The sequence below is a fragment of the Dermacentor albipictus genome, chromosome 5, assembly GCF_038994185.2.
Source record: "Dermacentor albipictus isolate Rhodes 1998 colony chromosome 5, USDA_Dalb.pri_finalv2, whole genome shotgun sequence".
Taxonomy (NCBI): Eukaryota; Metazoa; Arthropoda; class Arachnida; order Ixodida; family Ixodidae; genus Dermacentor; species Dermacentor albipictus.
The window spans coordinates 65,956,949-65,966,726 of record NC_091825.1 but is presented as its reverse complement, the minus strand read 5'-3'; positions in this window follow the sequence as shown (position 1 = coordinate 65,966,726).

Here is a 9,778-nt window from a genome sequence, read left to right as displayed (position 1 = left end):
AGAGACTGCAGTGCCGCCTTCGAATGGCAGAATATTGTCCACTTGTGCGGCGGTTCATCACCAATGTGATGAGGGGCCGTAAAAAGCGCTGCGAGCTCTGCTGCCGTCGATGTCGTCGCGTGGGTCGTCTTAAATTTGATTGTTGCAGCTTTCGCTGGTATGACGATTGCCGCCACGGAGCTGCTTGGAAGGACAGATCCATCAGTGTAAATATGCGTAGAGTCACGGTAGTTTTCGTACAAATATAGTAGGGTGAGCTCTTTAAGGGCTAGTGATGATAGATGAGCTTTTTTCGAGATGCCAGGTAATGTGAGGTTGATTTTTGGCTGAGCGAGGCACCATGGAGGAATCGAAGGTCTCGCAGCCGAAGTGAAACAACCTGGCAATAATTCATCAAATGCGGTTGTCGTTTCGCAGCAAGATGGGTATGGTCTGTCCGCTGGTAGAGAGGCGAAGTGGTGACGAGGAGTCCTGGCTAGATGCCTTATACGGGCCCTAAGCATTTCAATTTGAATTTGTGTCTTGACAGGGTGGTCTCTAGCGATTGTTATCGCAGCCACTGTTGAAGCACTTTGAGGTAGGCCTGGACAGATCCGGAGCGCTTCAGCCTGAAGACTTTGTATTCTGCATAGATTCGTTTTGCCTGTGTTGCTTATTGCTGGCAAGCTGTATCGCAGAAATTCTAGAAACAGCAACCTGTGCAGTTGTGACATGGCACTTGTCGACATTCCCCAGGTCTTGCCAGCGAAAAACTTGAACAGGTGGCAGATGCCTGTCAACCATTTTTTCACCTATGATACGTGAGGGCTCCATGACAAGTCCCTGTCGATTATGACACCCAGAAATTTGTATGATTGAGCCCGTCGTATTATTTGGCCAATTATTATTACGCTGTAGTTTGCCAGGGGCTTGCGCGTAAATGGCACTAGTGCGCATTTCTCAGAGGAAATTTCCAGGACACGATTACGGAGGTAGATAGCAGTTTGTGTGGCGGCGCTCTGAATTCTCGCTCGCAACTGTAAGCGTGTTGCTGCAGACGTCCATATGCAGATGTCATCCACGTACATTGATAGCCTGACTTTGGTTCGCACGCGCTCAAGGAGAGCAATTAGGGTTACATTAAATAACACAGGGCTAAGTACCACGCCCTGAGGGACGCCGCGGTAGCTATAATGTAGACAAGTTTGGCCTTCCTCGGTTCTTACAAAAAAGGATCGCATGGAGACTCCGTATCCATTAAAACATCCGAACACCCGCTCCTACCTCTGCGAGAGCAGAGAGGATGGCTTCATGCGTAACGTTGTCATACGCCCCTTTAACCTCGAGGAATAAAGAGGCGCATATACGCTTATAGCATTTCTCAGGTCAACCTGGCTCCGTCTCCGACCATGTGGGCGCAGTGCCCGTTTATCTACGCAGGAGCCGAGCAAATATGCTATGCAGGCACATGAGTAGCACTGGACAGTTAATTATTCATGCAAGATAATGATTGGAAAAATTACGAGAAGATAGAACCCATTTCTGCTTTCCGTTCTCTGTAACTTCATTCTTTAAATCACCGATTGTGAGCTATGTCTTCCCGTGTTGCTGAAGCAGGGAAGTTTTCTTTCAGAAGGCATAACTTCTCCGGTAAAATGCCCTTCTCGTTTTCGTTTTGGATGTATAATGCTGCGTTAGGGTCTGGCGCTCGACAAAATCGTCAACCGGCACCTCAGACATTACCGGCTGCTGAGGGAGCAAATATTGATTCTATTCGTGGCATCATAACCACGCTTCCAACCGTGTGCAGCACAATCAAATGCCATGCTGATGGTCTTGCTGGTGCTGCTGCCTTTGGCTTGAGGCCATATGAACTATTTATGATGAAGTGTATTTTTCCCTTACCTATTTAGTACGAAAATAAAGACATTTAGCCACTTTGCATTATTGTGGTCGTGGTGGTGGTAATGCTACAGGCAAGGTTAGCCTGGCAGACCTGGCCAGCACTTGGTCCACCTCAGTGTCTTTTTCGGCGCCAAATATGTCACCATGTGTGCATCGCTCCTGCCTATTGCAGAAATGTAAAGGGAACGCGTTACACTTACACTGTAGTTATTTTGACGGTGTTGCGGGAAACGGCTGAATGTGGTTGCGCTTGTCGTCTCTGCAACAGGTGACCGGAAAAGAAACAGTCGAAAAGTGGTGTGAAGTAATGTGCCGTGAGTCCGGACCTTCTGATGTGTTGCTGACAACTGGAAGTAATCTATGCCCGAAACGACGACGGCAAAAGACGTCCGACACAGCCCTGACGTAAACGGCGCGAGGAAAGAAACTGACACATGTGGAGGAAATTCCAATCACTATACGGCATGGCTGTGGGAGTGGAGCCGCTCTTCTGAGAATGTCACTGTAGGTTTTTTTTTTTTAAGATTACAACGGTACTTTTCCCAATATAGACGTCAGATCAGTAGTGCGATTTGACTTCGAAGAGAACTGCCGCTGCGGATTTTGGTTTCTGCATGTGTATTCCACATCGCACATATTTCTCTTTTTTTTCCCTATAAGCATTTATCAATCGACCATCTAAAATTGAAAGAAAAAAGGAACATTTTTTTTGGTGGCTTCGAATATCTCATTTCATGCATTAACTTACCGTTCGAGAAAATGGACGCTGTGTTGAACAAAAAGGTTTCCCTACGCAGACTACACAAATGATTTTATGAATAACGAGTAAGGGCACTGCGCGTTCTGTCATGCTTTTATGCTCTGCAGAGAGCCCACAAATTTGCATCGTCCCAAAACACGTCTCCATACGATACACCACCCACCCTATATATTTCCCCGAATGAATGAATGAATGTGCATTGTTTAGTGGCGCAAGGGCCAGGGATGGCCAAAGAGCGACATGACTAATTATGTGTTGTTAAGCGCTGATTTGTGAGTTTCGATGGTGGGATGTAACATGGCTGTAAAGTGGCCTAAAATCAATGCTTATCATAGAAGCGTAAAAATATATATAGTATAAAATTATGATAGTGACATATGTAGTTGCCTATGGGTATAGTACGCTTGATAAGTGATCATGACGCTAAAATGCAAGAACATGGAAATAGCTCCTATGACTCCGGAAGGCCTTTGAGCCCAAAGGCTGGGAGGCAGGCGCTTTCTATTAAGGCAGTTACCGCAGCAGAAACCTCAGTTAAGAGGCTGTGCTACGGATTTCCTGGTGATATAACATGAAAACTACGTACATCTTTTAAAAATTCGAACAACGACTGATATTTAAAAAGAGGTTCTATACCTATGAACATTTGAGGATGAAGTGGAATTCGCTGCCGATGTGGGAATGGAAAATGCTTTTTCCAATTTGTGTCTAATTCCCTGCATTGTATCAGGATGTGAAGCACGGTAAGTGGCTCACCACATTGATCACACGTGGGTGGATCGCCACTGGACAAGAGGTATGCGTGTGTGATGTATGTGTGTCCTATCCTGAGTCTGCAAAGTGTTACTTCTGTGTGGCGGTTCTTTGATACCGGGGGCCAGTTGCCAAGATACGGCTTGATAACGTGTAGTTTATTTTCTGTTTCCTTGTCCCACAAGCGCTGCCAGAAAGCCCTTAGCTTTTTTCTTATTGATGGCTTGAGGTCCATTACAGGGACAGTCATAGAAGTGTTGGAAGCGTTCGTGTGCACGGATGTGGCTAGCTGGTCAGCCAACACGTTTCCCTCTATCTCTCGGTGCCCCGGCACCCAGCATACGACGATATGCTGCTTGGACGCATAGGTGGTTAGTAATGCTGAGTAAAGAGATACAATGACAGGGTTTTGATATTTTTTGACAATTTTCAAAGCGTTTACGACGCTCAAGGAATCTGTGTATATAACTGACTTTTGGATATTAAATTCTTTAATGTGTTTACCGGCGGCCAATATCGCGTAGGCCTCTGCTGTGAAAATACTTGTGCTAGGATTCAATATACCGGAATCCGAAAAGGATGGACCGACCGCTGCGTAAGACACGCCAGAATAACACTTCGATGCGTCTGTAAAGAATTCAGGACAGGAGTATTTGTGCTGCAATTCGAGGAAGTGCATTCGGATATGCGCGACAGGCGCGCGTTTTGTACCAGCTACGAAAGATGTATCACAGTGTATAGGTTGCCACTGCCAGGGCGGGGGCCGTATAACCGGGGGCATAAGGTGGTATTCAAGCAGTGCAACCCTTGTTTCTTCAGCTATGTCTCTAATACGTAGTGAGAAAGGCTTTGCCACTGTGGGCCGGTTGCGGAAAAGTTGAGAACTGAACAAATCATTTATAGTGGAATACGTGGGGTGCTCACTGTTTGCGTTCACTCTCAGAAAATACATAAAAGACGAATATGTTCTCTGCAGTTGAAGTGACCATTCATCCGATTCAACGTACAGGCTTTCCACTGGGCTTGTTCTGAAGGCGCCTGTGGACAGGCGAATTCCTAAGTGGTGGACAGGGTCTAGCATCTTCAGAGCAGTTGGTGTAGCCGACTGGTAAACTATGGCTCCATAGTCTAGCCGTGTGCGTATGAGGCTTTTATATAAGCTCATAAGACATCTTCTATCACTGCCCCAGGTTGTGCGTGACAGCAGCTTTAAGATATTCATTGTTTTCATACATTTGTTTTTAAGATACTTTATGTGCTGTATCAAGGATAATTTCGCGTCTAAAATTATGCCTAAGAATTTATGTTCCTTGTTTACAGGCAGACGCTCATCATGCAACACAATTTCAGGATCAGGATGCGGGCCTCTTTTTCTTGAGAAAACGACACAGGAGCTTTTTTGTGGGTTCAGTCTGAACCCATTCTCATCCGCCCATTTGGAGACATTGTTAAGAGCAAGCTGGACCTGTCGCTCGCAGATTGCGAGAGAAGTTGATTGAAATCCTATCTGCACATCGTCAACATATGTTGAATAGATGTTACGTGGTATGTGTAGACGAAGAGAATTCATTTTTACTATAAAGAGCGTGCAGCTGAGCACCCCGCCCTGCGGCACTCCAGTTTCATGTACAAATTTTCGTGACAGAACGTTGCCCACTCGAACACGGAATGTGCGTTTGGACAGATAACTTTCGATAACATTGAACATATTACCGTGTATACCTAACTGTGAGCGGTCTCTCAATATCCCAAACCGCCACGTAGTGTCATATGCTTTCTCCATATCTAGGAATATTGATACGAAAAACTGCTTATGAACAAAAGCTTCACGGATACGTGCCTCGATACGTATGAGATGGTCATTGGTGGATCGACCCTCCCGAAACCCGCACTGGTATGGGTCGAGAAATTTGTTTGTTTCGAGGAAGTGTAGTAAGCGACAGTTTACCATTTCTTCGAAAACTTTGCAGAGGCAACTTGTTAATGCTATGGGTCTGTAACTTGATACGGAGGAAGGATCCTTTCCGTGCTTTAGAATTGGGATTGTAATAGCCCCTTTCCAAACAGAGGGGATCTCGCCGGAAAACCATATAACGTTGTAGAGGTAAAGGAGGGTTTTTTGTGTTTCGGGGGGTAGTTGTTTCAACATCTCATATATTATGTGGTCTGAACCTGGGGAGGATGTATTACAACAGTTAAGTGCTGCCTGCAGTTCTGCTATGGAGAAGGGTTCGTTGTACGCCACACTTTTAGCACATTTTCTTTGTAACTTTTGCTGTTCTATTCGCGTTTTGTTCTTTAGGAAGGTTTCGGAGTAGTGCGAGGAGCTCGATATATGTTCAAAATGTGCACCAAGAGAGTTGGCTTGATCTTCCAGGCTTTCTCCGTGGCTGTTTACTAAAGGTAAGGAATACGTTTGTTGCCCGTTAACTTTCTTAACTCTATTCCAGACTTTTCTCTCATCTGTGTAAGAGTTAATGCTTGATATAAACTGTGCCCAACTCTCTCGTCTAGCTTGTCGGCGTGTTCTCCTTGCCTGGGATTTGACATGTTTAAAGTTTTCCAGGTTTTCTGCTGTTGGCGAGTCGCGAAGCAGTGCCCACGCTTTGTTCTGGTTCCTCCGCGCTTGCCTACATGCATCGTTCCACCAGGGAACACGCCGCTTAGAACCAGTGCCGCTCGCTTGAGCAATACACTTAGAGGCGGCATCAAGTATAAAAGCTGTAAAATATCTGACGGCATCAGCTATGGTTAAACCGGACATCTCAGTCCACGTCATGTGAGTAAGAGCTCGGTAGCGTTCCCAATCGGCTGAGTCAACCTTCCACCGGGGGACCTGCGGGAGAAGTTGATCTTGTTCCGTGGTACTTAAGATTATAGGGAAGTGGCCACTGCCATACGGGTTATTAAGCACACTCCATTTAAAAAAAGGTAAAAGCGTCGGCGATAAAATGCTAAGATCTATGGCAGAATACGACTTGTTAGCCAGGTTAAAATACGTGGGCTCCTTTGTATTCAAGAGACATGCTCCAGAAGTAAAAAGCAGCTGTTCAATGACGCGACCACGCGCATCACAACGTGAATCGCCCCACAGACTACTGTGTGCATTAAAATCACCAAGAATCAAATAGGGCACCGGGAGCTCATCTATTAATGATTCTATATCGAGTCTGTGAAGGTGATAATGTGGTGGTATATACAAGGAGCAGATGGTTATGAGTTTATTTAAAAGTACGGCTCGAATGGCCACTGCCTCAAGGGGCGTTTGGAGCTTGAAATGCTGACATGCTATACTTTTGTCAGCAATGATGGCTACACCGCCAGATGATGCGAGAGCATCCTCGCGGTCTCTTCGGAAAGTCATATATTGTCGGAGGAAGTTGGTGTGGTTGGACGTTAGATGGGTTTCCTGCACACACAGCACTTTAGGATTAAACTTAGAGAGAATTTCTTGGACATCATCTAGGTTTCTTAATAGTCCTCTAACATTCCACTGTATGATGTTATGCATGTTGAGAAAAAAAAAGTGCTGTGTGTCTCGAGAGAGAGGAGAGTGACGTTACTTTACAGGGCCTTTGTTAGGCCCTGTAATTGGTGTTTTGTCTTTTCTGGAGCGGTCAAGAGAACCTCGCCGCTCCTTCGACGCTAACTGCGCCGTTTGGCTTGAATTGGTGTCCATAGCCTCTTGCAAGGCGCTGGATACCCGCTCCAAAGAGCGATGTGTGCGTCGCGTAGACTTCATCTCAAGCGACGAAGTCTTCGTCCCCACCAGGCCGGAGGTCGACAAGACCCCTGTGGCCTCTGCGGTGCCCTGGCTGCTGCCGGAGCTTGAAGAGGCCACTGGTGTGGACACTTCGAGAGAGGGCAGGGCAGCGTTGGCTGCTCCCACCGTAGGGGCGGGTGGCGCAAGCCTCGGCACGCTAGGCGTGGACCGGGCTGCCGCCAGAAGCCGTTGTGGTGCCGCCCCCCGTTGCACCACTTCAGCGAAAGATGTTTTCAGTGAAAATAACGAGGATACCCTTTGTCGTGCTTCACGGAATGTTGTGTTCTCCTTAAATTTTATAGTAATTATTTCCTTTTCTTTCTTCCAGGCTGAACAAGCTCTGGAGTATGCAGGGTGACTGCCGTCACAGTTCGGACAATGTACCTCATCATTTTTGCAGTCATCAGCAGAGTGACCGGTTGTGCCGCACTTTGCGCACATAAGCTGTCCTCGGCAGCTCTGGGATGCGTGACCAAATCTCTGACATTTGAAGCAACGTCGCGGGTTCGGGATGTAGGGTCGAACATGAAGCTTTACATAGCCGGTTTCAAGTGTCTCGGGTAAAGTAGTTGAACTGAAAGTGAGTATTAAATGCTTTGTTGCGATTTCATTGTCATTCCGTCTGATTTTGATGCGCTGCACATGGATTACGCCTTGGTCCTTCCATCCATCCAGGAGTTCTTCTTTATTCAATGCCATTAAGTCTTCATCTGATACTACGCCTTTGACTGTGTTCATAGTTCGATGTGCGCTGACAGAGACAGGGATGTTACCAAAAGCTACGAGATGTGAGAGTCTGTTGTACTGTTCTTTGTCTTTTAGTTCGAGGAGCAAATCCCCACTTGTCATCTTTGTTACTTTATAACCAGCTCCAATGGTCTCTTTTAGGCACTTGGCCACAAGGAATGGGGAAATTGCTCTAGCTTTTGTGGATGTTTGTTCACAGTGAAGGACGTGGAATTTCGGGAATGTTTCTTTGTTTCTGGGTAAGAACAGCGAGGTTGCGTCGGTGCGTACCCTTTTCGAGGCACGATCGGGTGAAAACGGGTTGGAGGATCCCATGGAAAAAGTGAGTTTTTCTGCAACGGCGTCTGCAAACCACCACGGAGCCCAATAAGGGGACGTGGCAGAACATGAAAAGAAGTCTGCACAGCGCCAGCAGTATGCCGTTACTATAACCCAATATGGTATACCCAAGGTAGGACATCCACACCAGGTTAACCCTTGCCGCCAGGAAAAGTCGAAATCAATGGAAAAGATGAGAAGACAGGACAGATAGAAAGTGGAAGAGAAAGACGAAGATAAGGGTAGAGAGAGACAGGAAAAGGCAACTACCGATTTCCCCCTTGTGGGTCAGTCCGGGGGTGCCGTCTATGTGAAGCAGAGGCCAAAGGGGTGTGTTGCCTCCGCCGGGGGGCCTTAAAGGTCCAAACACCCAGCATCAGCTCAACCCCCAGGATCCCCCTTTCCCCAGACACGGCTAAGCCGCGCACGGCTACACGCGGGAGGGTCAAACCCTCGTGTGCTCGGGTCCGTGGTTTCGCAACGCACCAAACGCTTGCTGACGCAGACGCCCGTGCGGGGATATATTTCCCCGAATAAGGTTAATACCACACTTCAATTTACTGCGACTTTACTAATCTAACAACAGTAGTTACCACCACCCTTCCTCTGTTCTTCATATTCCCTTTTGCCCACACTCTCCCGTAGGCGCTGCCATGTTTGATCACTCGGTGACGCCGCCGTTGCCTGCCTCCACCGGCCTGAGCTGGTTTTCTTCTTGTTTTTTTTGCTTTACTTTTTTTTGCAACGGCAGCGCGTGACGCTGGTGCTGCGCAACAAGCAGCAGTTTCGGCATTTCTAGCTGACAATGACTACGTGAACGGCACAATAATTTGGTCAAAGCTTCTGAAGACATGTAAATGTTGCATATACAACATTTTGAGCTCATCCGCACGGTGCGCGCATAGTAAGGAGAGCTAGAAATGCTTTTCCGCAACGCACAAGTACGCACTTTCAACCACTGTAATAATTGAGGATTACCGATATTCGCACAATGTCTTTTTGATATATTGTAAATGGCCAAGAAGCCGCAGCTGGTGATGTTTATGGTTCCGTTACTTGCTTGGTTTCGACGTCATTGTGTTATTTATATTTTTATGTAATCAATCGAGAATGTGCCAGTTTCTGTTTATACCGCGCTATACGTCTTGAAATTAGGTAGTAGCCTACAGAAATGACGTAATATTGTTCGTAATTCGTTTGCGTAGTCACTCGCGATGAAACAACCAGCCTTAAACATTCTTGCGTAACTTTATTGAATTGGGCTGGATGTTAGTGGAGATCTGACAGAAATATTTATAGGCGTCAGCTAGTATGCCCTAAATTTTCAGTGGCCATCGTCTTCTTTTTCCACAGAATTGCTTTGATTCAAAATAATAACCACCAGATTATTTCTGTATGCCAAACCCTTGGATTGTGTTAGATGTAGCATAGTCATTAGAAAGCCTTTAACCACTGATACATAATTTTACGGTGCTCTGCCGTGGTGAACACAGAAAAGGGAGAATTTAACGACGTTCTGCAGAAAGATCCATGTAAGAATGCCGCAGTTGTCA